Source organism: Microcebus murinus, chromosome 17 (genome assembly GCF_040939455.1).
Source record: "Microcebus murinus isolate Inina chromosome 17, M.murinus_Inina_mat1.0, whole genome shotgun sequence".
NCBI classification, from domain to species: Eukaryota; Metazoa; Chordata; class Mammalia; order Primates; family Cheirogaleidae; genus Microcebus; species Microcebus murinus.
The window spans coordinates 55964177-55983711 of record NC_134120.1 but is presented as its reverse complement, the minus strand read 5'-3'; the positions used below and the strand labels follow the sequence as shown (position 1 = coordinate 55983711).

The 19535-nt window shown below is 42.1% G+C and overlaps 1 protein-coding gene across 1 annotated transcript in view; it reads right to left on the bottom strand.

Annotated features, from left to right (window-relative positions):
* NAPG (NSF attachment protein gamma) overlaps nt 1–19535 on the bottom strand; it is a 60009-nt gene that overhangs the window by 22842 nt on the left and 17632 nt on the right. The window lies entirely within an intron of this gene.

Below are 19535 nucleotides of genomic sequence, written 5' to 3'. Positions count from 1 at the left end.
CATGCATGTGAAAACGCTGTGGGTCCTTTATGTAGTTAGTTGGCCTTATAATTTATTATATCTGAAGTTTTGCTGTACCACAGCTAGAATAGTATTTATTCATTCATCCATTCTGCCTTCTGAGCGCCAACTGTACATCAGTCAATAAGCAAAACAGACTATAAGCCTGATAACTGTCAAATAATCACTTGACTATTTCAAGCTGTGATAAGTGCTCTGAATGCCAAGTTCAGGGAGTTAGAGTCATGTGCCAGTAATGCAATTGGCTCCATTCGTAGCTTATGGTGATTTTAATATCTACATAGCTGGCTCCTGCAATGCCTATACAGCCTCTCAGTTTCCAAGCTCCAATGATCTTTGCTTACACCCAGCTCAGCCTCCTATTCCCAGCATCCTATCTTTGACCTTACTAATAACTCCATGCCCTCCATAGTGTCAGTTCAAGCAGCCCACTTTACTTCTTTCTGTCATCCAGCTCATACCTCCTAGGGCCAATAAGGCTTTGCCTTCAACAGATTCCTTACCTTTTCCTTATCCCTCTGTTCTTACTCACACTGCCCTCTTTTCCCAGCATAAATTCCACATTCCACTATTTTATCCATTCTTTTTCATATCCTTTCAACGTCCTTGGCTCTCCCTCCCTCCTTTCTCCTAGCCTGGAAAAACCCCAACTCTCCACCTACTCTGGAACTTCTTGGGCAAGCGAATTTAGCTGGAGAAAAACAAAGCAGCATACCAACGTGACTCATTTTAATGATCATAAACATCAAGCAGACCTTTAGCTCCTCTGAGCAACTGTACTACATTCCCCTCATCAAATCACTCACCCACTCACTCCAATGGCTATTCACACCTTCCTTCTCCTCAAACCCCACCACAGTCTCTCTGTCTGTCTGCCAACTCTCCTCATTTAAAAGAACAATTAGAATAGTTCTTCCATTTGGCCTCACTACCCAATCTACCATATACCTGCATCTATTTGCCAATATTCTGCCTTTTATCCAGCGGCAATGAGTGAACTGGCCTTGGATTTTCCTGTCCATCCTCACTTCCTTGTTTAGTCTCATGGGTATAAGTGCCACCCACAAGCAAGGTCCATCATCATTTGCTTGGGCTTCCTTATGTAAAGGCAGCAGCATCTCAAGAGGGTGAAAGTGGAACTTATAGGCTCCATGAGGCCTAGGCTCCAACTGAACATCACTTCTGCCACATTTTATTGATCAAAGCAAGTCAAAAGGCAAGTTCAGATTCAAAGAGTGGGAAAATAGAGAAGTTGCAAAATATTGGGGCCGTGACTTCCATTTTACCAGAACTCTGAGATCACTAAATATAAGAGGACTGATGGCAGTGGAAAGCCTTATATTTTAAAGTGAAATTAGTGCTAATAACTACCCAGTGCCATCATCCTCTAAAATCATTGAAAGTCCCCAGAAGTTTTTCTAAGAGATCTGCACCAAAAGCCTATAGCCTCCTCCTCATTCTCCCTATTCACTCATTCGTTATTCAATGATTACTCACTGAGCAGGTGCTCTGCACAGGACATTGGGCCTACATGTCCAAGACACAATGGTGGAGCAAGAGACATAATGCCTATTTTAGCATCAACAAAGAAAGAATGAAAAATAAAACAAAAATCATGATAGCCCCCCTGGCATTTGAGGGTTCTGTGATCTGAAAGACCTTTGGCCAGGGAAGCCATATTAGTATGTGCTATTTTGCATCCTCAGTAAAGGGGACAAGAAGAGGGACATTGGGGACATTAAAGGACACAAATGTACCAAGAAGAGGAAGCCCTGTAGAAGAAAAAAAAAGAAAAAAGAGGCCGGGCGCTGTGGCTCACGCCTGTAATCCTAGCTCTTGGGAGGCCGAGGCGGGCGGATTGCTCAAGGTCAGGAGTTCAAAACCAGCCTGAGCAAGAGCGAGACCCCGTCTCTACTATAAATAGAAAGAAATTAATTGGCCAACTGATATATATATGTAAAAAATTAGCCGGGCATGGTGGCGCATGCCTGTAGTCCCAGCTACTCGGGAGGCTGAGGCAGAAGGATCACTCAAGCCCAGGAGTTTGAGGTTGCTGTGAGCTAGGCTGACGCCACGGCACTCGCTCTAGCCTGGACAACAAAGTGAGACTCTGTCTCAAAAAAAAAAAAAAAAAAAAAGAAAAGGACACAAATGCCTGCACATTCCTCCTTTCCCCTTCTCTTCATACAATAAGATTGAAGTAGGAAGTAAGCAAGGGGAATTTAAACTGAGAAGCCAGCTTGGATGGGCTGAGAGTGGAAAACCTGGCCCCCGTGACAATAGACTGAGATGTTAAGTTTTCCAAGCTAGACCTGCTAGCATAACTCAGACAATGGTGACCCATAAAACTAATTCTTGGTGTCACAGCAGCTACCACTAGAACCTGAGCAACAGTTGTCTTTGTGACTTCCACTCATCTTTACCTCCTCTCCTGGGTCTCTTCAGACACTTAATGTGCCCCCCACCCACCTACCTACCCCAGCTGGCTGGTGACCCATCTGAGCCAACCTTTTCTTCCAGTTCTAAAAATTCCTTTTCTTTATACTGTCTCAATAAAAATGTACATTCCCAAGTGTTCTATTTGTTTTGGGTGTGACTAAAATGATTCACATCAAAGTATGAATGACACTTAAAACAGAGCCTGTTCTCTAATGGTGAGTTTAAGTTCTTTGAGCCCAGGTTACCAGATTCCTTGTCTACACAAACCCACTTCCCTCCCCTAGTCTAGTCTGCTGCCAGGAAACAGAATTCATGGACCCACCTCCCTCAGCTGAATATTCAGTGAAATAAAGGGTCTTTGTCATTGCTTGGGGAGAGGGTTTTGTTGGTCAAATGAGTTCTATTTCAACCTGCAAAGCATAAATGGGAAGCATAAGAGCTCCCTTATCAATATGTTTTGTTTGTTTGTTTAATTGCCAGTTCCTTGACAGAGTTATTTAATCCTCTTCTTTTCCCCCAAATACACTGCTGCCTTATACATTAGATGTACTTCTGTGACCTGGCCCAAAAGTTTAGGGAGGAGTCTTAAAATCATTTCTCTGGGAAAATATATTCTGAGTTATAAATAACAAATTTACAAATACACTTTGGGAACAAATTCTATTATAATTTGATGGGTTCATCTCATTGGAACAAGATTTTAGAAAATTAGCCTTGGCTTTTGTTTGGAGAAAACCAATAGAAGCCATTATGATTGATATATATATATACATATTTTTTGATGAAGTATTATTGAATATGTTGGTTTAAAAAATCACCCTTGAATCTCTCTGAGATTGCTATGGAGAATTCTTTCTCCAGATTCTTGTGCCAGTGCCCACCCAGCCGCCCTGCAGGGACATCTGAGATGTCAGGCATTACCTGCCCAAGCCTGCTCTCCCTTTAGTCCCACCACGTTGGTTCATGGCAACTTCATCCTTCTCACGGCCCAGACACTTGGAGACACCACAACCAAATCTGTAGGAAGTTCTGTTGACTCCACCTCCAAAAGGTGCCCATAACCAAAATTGTCTCCCCCTCCAGAGCCACTGCCTGGCAGGAGTCCCCAGGGACTGTTACCATGCCAGCGTTCTGGTGAAGAGGCCCTTCCTGCCCTGCCCATCTGTGTCCTCCTGAGTTATCCTTGACCCAGCAGCTAGAGGCCCTGTTCAAATGGATCCCATCATGGCACTCGGCTCAGAACCCTCCAGGGACGGGCACTGGCCTCCCAGGCCTGAGCTGACCTCAGCCCCTCCCACACACCTGCCATCTCTCTTCCACTCTGACCACACTGGCTCTGACACTTCTCATCACACCAGGCACCTGGGCTTTCTCCACATTCCCTCCGTCTCTCCTGCTCTAACCTTTCACAGTATCCTCATTTTTAATTTCTTCTTCTTTTCACATGAATTTCAAAAACAGTAAAAGCGAACGTATGAAAGGGAAGAAGGATGAATGGGGCCATACCCACCGGAGCCAGTCCTCTCACCTCAGCTGTGGATGGCGCAGACTGGTGTCAGCTGACCACAGCTTCCGCACAGCCAGGCCACAGTCGTCCCTCCCTCGGTGGGGAGGAGGGGGCTGTGGGCGGTGCTGGCGTGCAACCTGCACCTCGGAGCCTGCCTTGGCTTCCAGGCTCCTGATGGAGGCCAGCAGTTGAGGCCCCACGACACTCTGGGAACCCTGGGAACCATTTTCCAGAAACTCTACTGAGTGCTTTAGAAAACTATTATTATCCCATTTCATATATGAGCAGACTGAGGCTCGGAGAAGCTAAGCACCTTGCCTAAGGTCACATGTCCAGTCAATGGGAAGGTAGGGACATGAACCGAGAACCATCTGACTACAGAATCTATACCTGGCCCACTGTGATGGACTGAAAAATGGCATCTGTTTTGTAGCAGTTTAATAACAATTCACACAACACCTCTGCTTAGTTGCATGAACCAATTATAGATTTTCAAGTGTTATTAAGGAAAAAAATCACAGTGTATTTACTACATTCCTGGTACCTTGCTACTTATCTAGTTTGAAATTTTATTAGGTTTGACTGAGGTAAGTTACCAAATGAAAAATGAGAAAGAAGCATCCCTAGCAGGTCTAACGCGCACGTTCTACTGGGAAGACCCGCCTGCCAGAGGGACGCTCTCTGTCCTCGCCGGGAGTCTGTGATTCTCGCCAGCAAACACACGGTGGCACCACGTGCACACGCCTGTACAAGCCACGGGCTGTCCAAGCAGAAGCGGTTACTGCTACTTGGGATTACCGAGCCAGATTCTGGCAACATTTCGCATTCATAATTGAACTTTCCACATAAAAGTGATCTCTCTCGATATTTTGTACACAAAGTTAAGCAGCATTGCCCAAGTACATTGAAGCTGGAAAGAGCTGATGCATTCAAAGTGCTTAACAAAAGATTTCTGTTACATGCACATTAACGAACACAATTGTTTTGATGAGTATTATTTTTAAAGAGAAAGATATAGAACTTCCTGTGATAGTTATCTTTGAGTAAAAGATAAAACCAATTTACTGAATTGGCTTAGTGGCATCCTACAGTATGTTTCATTAGACTACTTGCAGATAGCCTAGTTTCAACCCATAACTGTTCTCTTTTTAAAAATACGTATCTTAGGTATACCTGTGAAAAGGACCTTAGCCTTAAATGTAATCATTTTCTTTCAAGGAGAATATATTCATATAGTGACATTTTGTACACGTAAATTATGCAAATTTGAAATAACACAACATAAAATATTACTTATGCCTAACTTCATTAGTGAAATTTTTAAAATAACATGTATCTTCCAAATTAAAAATTCCTCAAAATTCCACACTTTGGAGTTGCCAGGAATAAGGAGCTAAGTGCTGGGCTGTGCTCTTGGCTGCTCAGGCAGTCATTGCACAAGCACGCCTGCAGCGGCCTTCTGTGCCCGCACTGCTCTGGGCTCTGGGAGACAGCTGTGAACACAGCAGATGGGCCCACTCAGCAGATGGGGCCCATGCAGCTTTCATCCCAGTGAGGAAGGGTGTGGGTTCCAGGGGGGAGCAACAAACTGAAAACCGGCTAATCTGCGTAGACAGAATGTGGCAGGAGATCAGAGCTCTGGGGAAACAAAGGAGGAAGTGAGGGTGGGACAGCGCACATGTCAGGTCAGAGAGAGTTTCTTCAAGGGCAGGTGACAACTGAACAGAGACCTGAAGGGAGTGGGGCCTGAGTTCCAGGCTACCTGGACAGAGAGGGTTGCAGATAAAAAGCGGCAGCGTGTTTGGGCAGTGGCGTGTGTGCCTGGCCCACCCAGAGGACATGGGAGGCAGCGAGGCCGCAGGCAAGTCCGGGAGAGGAGAGCGACTTCTCTAGCAAACCAGCGTGTGACTCCTCTGTCAAGATCGGTCTAAAATTATGGAATGCTTGAATTAAGTTTAAATGTTGATAAAGAAGCTGAAAAAGCACGAACAGTCTGGGACACCAAGTTCTCAAAGCCCACAGAGTGTGCTAGGATTGCAAAAGCAGCCGCGGGCCCCTTTTCTGTGAGATTCTTGTGTAGCAGAGGAGACAGAATCACAACGCTATCACGGGCAAATGCTAGAAAAGCTACAGCAGCGCGTGGAGCCGACGGCTGGTAGGTGCACAGCGGGACCAGGGCCGCACAGTTCATAGGGCCCCTGGATTGCACATCAGCAGCCACCAAGCTTGACCTCCCTCATCTTGTCCTTCCCTGTCCCCCACTGCGGGGAGCTCTTGGCCCGCAGTTATGGCCACTGGCGGGTGTGGGTCCAGAAACGCAGTTGTGGACAAGGAAAGATTTAGTACTGCCCGCGGATGAAAAGAGTCCTTCCAGATTTGGAGAAAAGGGAAAAAGCAACAGAACAAAACAAAACGAAAACCCTCTTTTCTCCAGCCCCCAAGAAAATCAGAGATGAAAAGAGGATAGTTTTAGCCTGGCAAATAAGAAAATAAACAACTGCTTGAAATGGATAAGTTTTTCCTTTTAAATTTGTTTTTGCAAAGGGTTTTTCTGCCCTGAAAAACAAAATACTAAAATAGCAAGTTGTGTTTTCATTTATAAATCCTTCTCAAGAGGAAATCTAATAATAACAAGGGGCCCATTGGATTCCAGCTTATTTTATAATGTAAATATATTTCTATCCTCTGGGGGAAAGAAACCAACCCTGAGCCAGGTACTTCTCATTTAAATTTGTGATTTTATTCGTTTGTGATTTTTTCCTCCTCTTACCTTGAACAACCTCTCAGACTGCAGAGACGTTTTCCCCACGGCTGTAGATTGGACTGGACCTCTAGGGTCAGTTAGTTATACAAAGTAGAAAAAGAAGGTGGTGTTTGTTTTGTTGTTTTTCTATGAATTATTCTGAATCCTGTCAGAAGAGTGGTTTGTTCCTCAACAGGTCTTATCTTATTCGACCACTTGTACTTACTTTAAGAGGGCAGCACTGAATACTGGAAAGAGAAAAGGATTAGTGTTAGTCATACTTTCAAGCCTTCGCTGTTTTTCTTATAAGACATAAATTATTGGCTTCTTTCCAATTTAGTTTCCTCTTCTATAAAATAGGAATAATAATAATGTGGTAGATTAAAGGTGGCAACCAAATCTCTGATCCTCCTCCCACTGAGAGATGGAGTCTTTGTCCCCTCCTCTGGAATCCAGGTGGGTTTTGTGACTGCTTTGACCAGCAGAACACAAAGGAAAAGGTGCTGTGCCAATCTCAGGGCACAGGAAACCCACGCTCTGGAAGCCCTTTCCAGTATGACTCCCCCGAGGCCGCCATGATGTGAGGAAGCCTAAGCTACGCAGCAGGGGTCTGTGTGTGGAGAGAGGGAGACACTCAGCTCCCCTCCCCCTTGCAGGCCCCACCTTTAGAGCCAGCAGTGGTCTCAGACATCACCAAGCCGAGTGGAGCTCCTCTGACAGCACCATGCCTGAATTCCTCATTCACGCTATCATCAGATACAATAACAAATTGTTGTTTTAATCCACTGAGCTTTGGGATAGTTTTTTAAGCAGCAATAGATAAACATACTAAATGCCTACCTTGTGGAGCTATTGTCAGTTTTGTGAATAATACCCACAAGACACCCAGCCCAGATCTGACACATAATGAACAGTCAGTAAGCAGTAGCTGTCACCATTCCTGTTCTTTTTATTACCTTTAGATAAGACAGTTTACTGGCAATGTGAGCAGAGAATCCTCTCTGAGCTCACAGAGGGCATGGAAATCCCTGGCAGCTGACTTTCGTGGAGCCCACTGGCTTCAGGATTGCAAATCGTCCCTCGCTTGAGCGAGTCAGGTGCAGGAGAGCCACTAAGCCCGGCCAGTGCTGGCCCTGCCGTGGGCACACCTGCTCTCAGCAAATGGACGTGCTGCCCCTGCATTCCGGGGACCTCATGGCTCCAAGTCATCTTTTGTTTATTTGCCTATAAGTCTCACTGACTAAATAAATGCAACAGACAGCTAAACACAATTGGGTTTAAAGAAGGCACGGTGGCCTAAGAGAGCCTCTTGACATGCAGTTGTTGATGCCCAGGCTACTCACAGGCCCCAGAGCCCCAAGTGACCTTATCTTTTGGGCACAGGTATTTAGGGGACACATCCCATGATGACAGTCCCCTTTCTGGGACCTTTGAGACACTGGTAATAAAGTACTCTCAATGTAGTGAACTTGCAGAACGCAGAATACCAAGACCCCTCGATCTCCCCGTGCAGGTCCACGCACTCGGTTCTTGCCCCACTAGCACCTTCTCTCACCCAGCCTGCTGGTTGCGCCGTCAACCCACGCTTACTGATTACTCAGCCTGCCATGGTCTGGCCTCTGTTCAAGCCATCATCCTCTCTGCAGCACAACCTTCTGAAAGCATGTCACTGTGTGGTCACACCCCTCCTTGCTTTGGCTGTTCTCCACTGATGGAAGAAAATGTGCCAACTCCGGGTGGTTGGGGCCCCAGCCCCTGTGTGCTGCCGCCCTGGCTGGTGGGGTTGGGGGAGGAAGGCCAGGCTGGGTGTGGGTCCTTTGCCGTAAGACTTAGTCTATTTCTCACCTCTGCCTCTGGGTCTAACCTGGGAACCTCAACATCAGTCAAGTTACCAGGGCAAATACTTTTGAATGAGGTGCCTTCCCTATAGGCCCTTTGGAACTACTTGGGAAAAGGGAGGAATGGCTAAAAGTAAAAAGTAAGAAGGCAAAACAAGTGAGGGGAGAGACTTCCGGTGGGCACGCACGTGTTCCCAGGCAAAGCTGGGCCCAGGCAGTTCAGTGTGTGCTTGTGCTGACACTTCCAAGCCAGCTCTGTTCCCTAGGGAGGACAGCTTAGGATGTCCATGGAGCCATCATGACCTCCCAGCGTCCCATTAGGAAACCAAGCCCTGACTTCCCTGCTCTGCACCAGTTGTCTTCCTGTTTCTGGGTGTCAGGTTCCCCTGCCTCAGTCCTCCAGCTCGCCTTGCTTTGCATCCATAGCCCACACCTCCGACATTCCCATGGGAACCTTCTGCTAACCTACCTGCAGGCCCCAGCACACCGCTGGCCTCCCCACTGGCCTCTTTACCTTTAGAAGGACATTCTATGCACAGCTTCTAGTTGCCTCAGTTGGCTTTCTGCCACACACCAACTACTGTTCTCAAGACAGTATGACACATGGGCTGGCAATTTCCAGCCAGTGGGCTACGTGCAAGACACCAAGTGCCACACAGACCCATGGGACCACAATGAGGATATAGTGTTTGCAGATGGTCCAGGAAGAGTTTCTACCTTAACAATGACTTGCTTTAACTTCCTCCATTTCTGGGGTTCAGTGTGATCCGACAGACAGATAAAAGTTCCCTCCATGGCGCCAGGCGAGGAGACAGCAGCAGTGCACCCGAACAGGTCTGCCATCCTTAGGCTTTACTTCCAGAATCATTCTTTAAGCTGTGGCCTTTACCATTACAGAACTTGAGTTTTATGGTTTAGATTTTTAAGTCCAAGACCAGACCTATACTTTAGATAAAGACTGAACAGCAGATGACTTCTAGTTTTGGCTACAGGGCATACCTTTGATATTCAATATAGGTTCTCACATCAATCCTCTTGCTGAATTATCATGTTCTACCTCTTGCTTCTTAAAAATACAAATTTATGAAAATGGCAAGATTTAGAGACTTTAACCTCTTTATCAATTTACCAAGACTCTTCGGTTGTCATCAGAAGCCATTACGGTTAGTGTGACCTCCTGCCCTGGACTGGCTCAGGGCAGGCAAGGTGGCACCCTTAGCTCCCAGAGACCAGTTCTGGGCACCAGCCAGTCTTAGTGAAGCTCCAGGAAGGGGTCTGCCTGTCTTTTTTTTTGAGACAGAGTCTAACTGTGTTGCCCAGGCTAGAGTGCTGTGGCATCAGCCTAGCTCACAGCAACCTCAGACTCCTGGGCTCAAGCGCCCCTACTGCCTCAGCCTCCCGAGTAGCTGGGACTACAGGCATGGGCCACCATGCCCAGCTAATTTTTTTTTTTATATATATATATTCTTAGTTGGTCAGTTAATTTCTTTCTATTTTTAGTAGAGACAGGGTCTTGCTTTTACTCACGCTGGTTTCGAACTCCTGACCTCGAGCAATCCACCCACCTCAGCCTCCCAGAGTGCTAGGATTACAGGTGTGAGCCACCACGTCAGGCCTCTGCCTGTCTTTTGATGTTCACAGTACCAAGAGTTTGGCTGCCTTGCCATTCAGGCATTGAACTAAGAAGACATAGATCTTCCCACGAGTGGCTGGGACTATCTGTCTGTAATTTCCCCAGACTGGATTCTTTTGTGAAAAAGGAAAATTGCCAGGTAGACAATACTTAGTAGAAACTTTATGTTAAATACAAAATATTCCTCAAGAGAATGTAGCTAATCAGCAACTCACATGAGGATGTAGCTAACTGCGAATCTCCGGCTTCTGTAACCGACTTGCTTTGCAGTGCAGGGTCAGCCCAGGGGCATAAAACCCCCAGACTGAGAAACTCGGGGGCTGCTCTCCTCCTTGCACAGAGTGGTGACAGCCCCTGCGCAGGAATAAATAAAGTTTGGCTGATTGGATTTTGGTGTCCGAGTCCCCTTGATCCGCTGGTTTATACTTTATTCTGTATCTTGAGTAAACCACGCCCTTTCGATTCTTAAGCAAGCATTCAATCTTTTTTGCAAAGAGCAGCATTTATGATTTAACTTTTCTCAGGATAACAGTTTTAAATAGAGAATTAGAGTAACATTCATATTAGGGGAAAAAGTCTATTTGTTTTTTACAAAACTGAATCACAAAGTTTTGAAGCTAAAGTTCTGCTAAGTTTATTGCTACAGCTATGATGAAATCTGTTTACTCTTTGTTAAAATTTTGTAATATTCTGTAACTTTGAATTCTGTCTAGAGCAGCTTTTAATGAAGCTGGGCTTTAAGCTCAGTAGGGGAACCAGATGACACATTCAATGTGTACTTACTCATCAGAACATATTTTGCCAAAAGTGTTCCATGTGCAAGGTACTGAGATCTGCCAAGGGCACCAGCAAGGGACGAGTCGGGCAAGGAGCTCACTTTTGAGCAAAAGAGATAAATAATAAAGCACATTTTTAAAAATTATAAATATCAAATATGGAAAAGTGCTGCCAAGAAGAGAGAACCCACCATGGGGTGAGGCATGGGTGTGTTGGGGAGGGCTGGCATGAGCAGGATCCCAAACAGCTCAGGGAAGAGCGGGGGAGATGACATTCTAAGGAAAGATTCGCAGGCAGAGAACGAGCTGTCAAGAGCATGGGCCTCTGGTGCCGAGAGCGCCACCTGCACTCCAGGTGACTCTGCGAGCAGCCAGCACAGCGCTGTCCACAGACACGCCCTCGGCACCACGCGTGTCCACTGAGCAGGTGCGCCTCACCAGCATGTCACAGGGCTGTCTCCAAGCTTGAAAAGGTGGCAAAAAAAGTTGAGGATTAATAATATAAGAATTAGGAGAAAAGATCTATTCAGGTAACTCTGGTATGTTTCACATGTGGAGGTTGTTCTTTACAATGACCCATTTTTGAATGATGGTTAGTTATGTGTGGCTATTATAATTACAAGAATATGAACTGAGGAGACACTTTTATTGGGAGAAAAAAATTAAGAAAGCAACATGATTAGAAATTCTAAAAGAGAATATTTGGGGTTGATTCTTGCAAATCCAGGGAAGGGCCAAATGCTCTTAATGTCAAATGCTTCTTAAAAACTACAATGGAAAGAAGAGAAAAGGAAGAGTGCTCATGTTGTTGTGCCTTGTTGTGGCGCTATTGCTTCTAGTGGTGAAGTCAGCCTCAGCTCAGCTGGCGCGGGAGCTGAAGAGGTCGTGGAGGATGCTTTTGTGAACTCATTTATAAGGCCACGGCCCATCTCCTGTTTGGGAGCAGGCTGTGACCTAGCAAAGAAGGAGCCTGCCTCAAAGCCCCAGTGCTAGTTTGTAAGGCAAAGGCAAAGACCCAGAGGAAGCCTCCGCCCAACACACACACACACACACACATGGACATATACACACTCACATACCCCACATACACACACACACACACACACACACACACATCTCTTAAGGAGAGCGGGGATGTATTTCCCAGAGATGTTGGCCTGGATTTAGGACTTTAGAAAACATGGCTCTGCGAAAGGATAAGGGAGAACTGAAAACAGAGAGAGAAGTCAGGAGAAGGCAGCCTGTGAGGCTCACGCCTGAAGGCCTCTCGCTTCCTGGGCAGCACAGGGAATGGTCTGTGGCCGAGAGAAGTAAGAATTCTCACCCTGAGTGTCTCTAACGCTGAGATCTGCCTGACTCCAGCCACCCGCTGTGGTCTGCTGGCGTTGATCAGGGGTACACTGGCTAGGCAGGGGGACCCTGGAGAAAATGACTCTCCACTCCCAATAATTGGTGAGAGCTGACACGAAGGTGGGAGACACTGCCATGATTGACTTCAACAGACAGAGGCACACGGCTGGCCACACCAAGACCCTCCACACTGAGGACAGTAAGGTAAGCTCCCTCTTGGCCACCCACCCCTAGTCCTCCCCAACAACAGTCTATCCGAGAACATCTTTGGATGTGTATTTTAAAAGTCAAGGACCCTTCCACCTGGAAGTTACACAATAAATGGTATTGCTATAAAGAAGTAGAGCAATTTAGAGTTTTACACTTGGATGGGCTTTAAAAAATCATCACACCAGATATCCAGCAAAATATACTCTTTGCACACAGACTGTATCCTTTGAGCATTTATTGACACCTAATAATAGTGTACTATAATTGTCTGAAAGCTCTGGGGACAGATAATTAAGACCCTTTGATGGGAAGGAACCTGGGAGTTTATGACTTGTGTAACTAGGAGACTTGCTCCATCAATCTGCCTTTCATTAGCACATAATAACATCTCATTTTTATGGGAAGTTCCTTCAGTTAATGTGCTTAATTAGATTTAACTGAAGGATGAAAGTCAAATTTTGCGACACCAAGCTCTGGGCAGGAAGATGACTGCGTTTAGCAGTAATTCAACATAAAAGCCACATACATCAAAGATACATGCAAATAAGAGAATTATGTTTTCTAAAGATCCCTGGAGTAGAGAAGGCTCATTTCAGACAGGCCCAGGGCTGTAAATTTAACTGAAAACGTCCACACTAGGACTGAATGTGCGGCAGACGAGGGTATGTGGCACTGGTATCCTTCTAAGAGATGCGCCAAATGGCCTCTGGGATTGGTAGGGGCCTGCAAAGACTGTCTAGCGCCAGCGTTCCTGGCTGCAAGGGGCGTACCATGCTGAGGAACACACAGCAGAATCTTTTTATTGAATACGTTTCCCAAGGAGATATCTCTCTCTGTTGCCATAAACAGCTGTTCATTTTCCTGAGCAATTAACTTGTTCAAGTCATGTGAAATTTTAAGCCATGTTACCATTTTAGCGTCTAAACGTCCTGATATTAAATTAAGTACTGCTCCCGTTTAGCTAGGGTTCAAGACTTGACAGCACATCTTCAGTACACCAGGACCACAGCTGGGCTGCTCTTGTCTTCACAGCCCTGCCTTCCGGCTGTCCAGATGCACTTGGCTATTTTTATATTCTCTTTGGTCTTGCTGAATTGTAGGTATTTCCGTAAGCTGCCTTGAATCATTTCAGGAACAAAGTGGAATATAAATAAGTAAATAAAGAAATGCTGATTGCAACTTAAAGAACTCAAACAATGTAACCATAAAATATAAACTAATGCAATAAGATCAAAGCCAAGAATTCAGGCCAACCATTCAAAAGCACAAACAATAAAGCACTAAGATAGTGAAAACATAAGTTTATAGTCCACTCCTTTGCTCTAAATACTCCCACTATCAGACCAAGGTAATGTTCCCCACCTTATCCTCCCTGGAAAAAATGTCCAACTCTTGAAACTTCTCGGTCCTTCCTGGAAATAAAACCCAGTGGTCCTGTCTCCAGCAGTCCTCCTGACAGTGTCCTAACATCTTGCTCTGAAGACTCAGCTGGTTCTTACCCTGCAAGTAAGTATCTTCTGTGAGTTTCAATAAACCATAAGCCTGAATCTGTGGAAGGGAAAATATTTTAACAAGTATCTTCATGCAATATCTGTTATTTTGTGAATTATATACAGCACTTACCTTAGATACCAGACCAGAGGGAGGGAAAGCTGATGTTATACTGGAATACCTTCCAGACAGACACAAGTGCATACATAAATTATTTCTGAGAAACTTTGAATCTTCTCAAGTTCTTATAACAAAGGTTCATTGAATCTTTGCATTGCTACATCGTGTAACATAAAAGAGACAACCTTGATGTCTAAATCTTTAAGGCTATCAATTCCAAAAATGAATGTAAGTTTTATTTTAAAAACTATAACTCATTTATTCTACCAGAATAGGTCCAGGATAAGGGAAATGGTAGTACTGATACTATTTTCATTGATTCACATACATCTATGATATTTTATTCAACATTTTCAGAGAAACATTAATTTATCAAACTGGAGCTTGACCAGAAGAGCAAGACTGGAACAGTGACTTGAAGTACCGGTATCCAAGTGGTCCTAGGAAAGTGTGAAGGACTCGGAAAGCTTAACCTTCAAAACAGCAGGGAGAACAGTTCTTTGGAAGCTTACCAAGTGAAGGAAGAATCTAATTTATTCTGATAGAACTAGGACCGTGGATTAAAGCAGACTGATTTCAGTCCAATATGAGGAAGACCTTCTTAAAAATTGCAAGTCTTTGAAAATGGAATGAAATGCTCTGGAGGTTGGAGAGATGTCTCTGTGAGTCTTCAAGCTGACACTGGACATCTTCTATCAGTCATAGCATTAAGAGGATCGCTGCATTGGGTGTGGGGTAAGACTACATTCAAAAGTTTCTTTGAGCATAAAACCCTCTGTTTGTTGCAACATATTTGCTGATCTTAAATAGTGGAAGGGCTTAGCATCATCAGTTGGTTTACTTAATGTTGGTCATGTAAAAATTAGTGAATAACTACCAAAATAGATATTTGAACTCCAGAACAATTGATTTAGGTCATGCCATCGAGGATTAGCTAAAATCTGCAAATGCTACTGCATCTTAGCATGACTCCTACTAATAAGCAGTTAGACCATGAAATTATCATGAAGAACAATGCTGGTACTTCACAGACCTTACAAGAACAGGTTGAATAACTGTGTTTGTATTGTTTGTTAGAAGATGTTGGTATGTGCAGCAGAATTTTGCAGTTGAGTGCTTTTATTTTACCATAGTGCCTGGTAATAAGATTGTAGAATCACAAGTTATGGGCCAAGGTTGTGAAATCACAGGTCTTCCAAATGTGCCAAAATAATCTGACAATTATAAAGAGCTTCCCATTCCCAACAGTTGTTCTTGAATCTTTCCAGAGAAATGGAACCGAGTAAAACAGAATTAGTCTCCAGTTCACTATTTGTAAACATATTATTTTAAAGAAACATTGCAAGTTCTTCATATGGCTTCCAGTTACTATCTAGTGTCCTTTCATTTCAGTCTTTCATTTCATTTCCATTGCAACATTGCAACAGTAAAGGTTGTTCTTTACTACATAGGTTTATATAAAGTCTAGTATTGTATTTTTTATTTGTAATGCCTCTTCTTTCCTATATAATTTAAAAGACAAATGCATAAAACAATGATTTAAAATCTGTGTTCATAGGCACACTGTGTATAAAGATGTAATTTTGACAATAACAGCATACAGTGTGGCAAGTGAAGCAATATAGAAGCAGATTTTTTGTATACTATTGAAGATAAGTTGAACATTAATTCAAACTACATTGCTATAATTTTAAGATGTTAATTGTAAATCTCAGGGTAACTGCTAAGAAAAGAATAACAGATAGAAAGGAGAATGAGAAAAAAATTTAAATGGTTTACTATAAAAAATCAATTAAACACAAAAGAAATCAGTAATGGAGGAATTGAGGAACAAAAAAAAAAGAAATAGAAAAAATTTTAAACTAGGGAAAGAAAGTCCTTTCTTATTAGTAATCACTTTAATGTAAACAGATCAAATTTTCTAAGCAAAAATCAGAGATTGACATTATGGATAAAGAAACAAGCTCCAACTATGTGCTATCTATAAAAGACTCACTTGAGATACAAAAGGATTCAAAGTGAAAGGATAGAAAAAGATATTCCAAGAAAATTCTAACCAAAAGAGAGCCGGGGTATCTATTCTATACTAACATAAGACAAATAGACTTTAAATAAAAGTTACAAGAGACAAAGAAGAACATTATCTAACGATAAAGAAGAATAAAGAAGATATCATAAACATATACACACTTAACAGAGCTCTAAAATATCTGATGAAAACATTCACAGAATTGAAGAAAGAAATAGACAGTTCTACAATAGTAGTTGGAGATTTTAATACCCCACTTTCAATAATGGGTAGAACAACTAGACACAAGATCACAATAAAGAGATAGAGAACTTGAATAACATAAATCAACTAGACCTAACAGACATATACAGAACACTCTACACAAAAACAACAGAATATATATTCATCTCAAGTACACATGGAGTATTGTTCAGAATAGCCATATGTTAGGCCACAAATATCAAAATATTTTAAAAGATTAGGCCAAGTGTGGTGGCTCATACCTATAATCCCAGCACTCTGGGAGACCAAGGAAGGAGTATTGCTTGAGACCAGAAGACACAAGATGTCAGCTATATTTCTGTACACTATCAATGAACAATCTGAAGAGGAAATTAAGAAAACAATTCTATTTACAATAGCATTAAAAAGAATAAAATAATTCAGAATAGACTTAACAAAGAAGGTGTAATATTTTTATACTGAAAACTATAAAAAATTGTTGAAAGAAATTAAAGACCTAAATAAATGGAATGCATTTTATGTTCATGGATTAGAACGCTTAATATTGTTGAGATGTCAATGTTCCCCAAATTGATCTACAGATCCAAAGCAATCCCTATCAAAAATCCCAACAGCCTTTTTTTTCTTAGAAATATAAAAGCCAACCAGGAAGTTCATATGAAATTACGGGGAATCTCAAGTAGCCAAAACAATATTTAATAAGAAGAACAAAATTGGAGGGCACACACTTTCCAATTTCAAAACTTACTACAAAGCTACAGCAATGAAAGCAATGTGGTACTATCATAAAGATACACCATAGATGAAAGTATAGATGAGATCATGGAATATAATTAAGACTTCAGAAATAAACCCATACATCTATTGTCACTTGATTTCAACAAGTGTGCACAAATCATTCAATGGTAAAAGAATAGTTTATTCAACAAATAATGCTGAGATGATTTGGATATCCACATACAAAAGAAAGATGTTGGACCTTTCTCTCATACCATATATAGAAATTGACTTAAAAGACATCAAAGATCCAAATGTAAGAACTAAAATTATAAAACTCTTAGAAGAAAAGATAGGGGAAAATCTTCATGACCCTGAATTGGCAATAGTTTCTTACATATAATAACAAACATATAATGTACAAAAGAAAAACAGATAAATTAGACTTAAAAATAAAAAATGTTGTGCTAATGGACACAATCAAGAAAGGGAAAAGACAACCCACAGAATAGTATAAAATGTTTCCAAATCATATATTTGATAAGGGTGTAGGACATAGAATATAAAAAGAACACTTACAACTCAACAACTAAAAGACAAACAACACAATTAAAAAATGAGTAAAGGACTTGAAAAGACATTTCTGCAAAGAAAATATACAAATGGCCAATAAGCACATAAAAATATGCTTAATACCACTAGTCATTTGGGAAATGCAAATCAAAAACTCAATGAGATATTATTTCACACCCACTAAGATGGCTATAATTTAAAAAATGGAGACTAACGAGTGTTAATAAAGATGTAGAGCGATACACTGCAGGAGAGAATGTAAAATGGTGGAGCTGTGGTGGAAATGGTCTGGCAGTTCCTCAGCAAGTTAAACATGAAACTACACTATGCCTAGCAACTCCACTCCTAGGTATACACCCAAAAGAATTGAGAAAAGCATATTCAAACAAAAACCTGTGCATAAATGTTCATAATAGCTCTATTTGCCACAGTCAAAGCAAGGAAACCACCTAGATGCTCATCAGCTAATGAATGGGCAAACTCAGTGTGGTCATCCATGCAGTAGAGCACTACTCAGCCATAAAAAGGAATAAAAAGTACTGATACATCTACAACACGGATGAACCTAGAAAACATTATGCTAAGTGAAAAAAAACAGAAGAAAAAAAGCAACACAATGTATGATTCCATTTAAATGAAATATCCAGTATAGGCAAATCCACAGAGACAGAAAGCAGATTAGTAGTTGCCTAGAGCAGGGTGAGGGGGCAATGGAGTGACTGCTTAAAGGGTACAGGGTTCCCTTCCGGGTGATGAAAATGTTCTAGAACTAGATAGTGGTAATGATTGCATAAAGATATAAATGCACTAAATGCCACTGAATTGTATACTTATCGTTGTTACAATGGTGCATTTATGTCATGTTATTTTAACACAATCAAATCATTATTATTCAAATGGTTATTTATAAACATTGTTTTTGTCTACACCCGACTGTATGTCAGATTTTTCTAAAAGTGAATAACTATCAAAATGCACCAATAACACATTGCTTAAATGATTATTATTTCTGCTATTATGGATACTTGATTGCGACCTCTTTGAAGTGTACTAATCTCTTTGTATTTCTCACAGTACCTCTTTCAAAGTCATACATGTAATAGCTTCAAAAGCGAAATGCCTCGTGGGGCAGAGTGAGGAGTCACAGCCACAGGATGGACACCGACAAGCAGCGTAACACCGCCCTCTAGGAACAGCAGGGCGGCACCTAGTCTGTCCCATGCACACTCATCTTCTCTGATCTTTGTGACAAGTCTGCATGCAGGGCCACCAGCATGCCACAGGGAATAATGGTTGGTCTGTTAATACAAAGAGTAAAATACAGTGAAAATATCATGAACAATGATCCCGATATACTCGAATATTTAATTCGATTCAAGATGTATATTTATTCATCAATCTTTTCGTAATGATGAACAGGGACTATTTTTTCTCACACATAAACCAATTTCTTGCATACACCTCACTTGTTACACATGGCCTACAATTTCCAGTTTGGGTTTCTTTAACAAGAAGGAAGAACTTAAAGACACTTGGGAAATCATTAGAGCTCAGATTCCTTCTATGTTTTTACGTCCCTCCGCCCCAACCAGTAAATCACAGTTGTCTTATTTATATGCAATAGTGATAATTTAAAGCCACTTTTTATGTTACCTTTCCAACACAGTCAACTTGGGGTTTTGTGAAGATAATAGCTCTCTTTTTAAAAATTTTTAATAATTATTTTGTTTGTTAATGTTCTTGTCTCATTTTTAAAAAATAAACTTTAAAATTATTATATAGTTACAACAAAAAGAACAGCAAGCATAAATAAGTTTGGGAATTAAAGAAGCGTATTATCAGCAGGAATTCAAATGTGGGTGT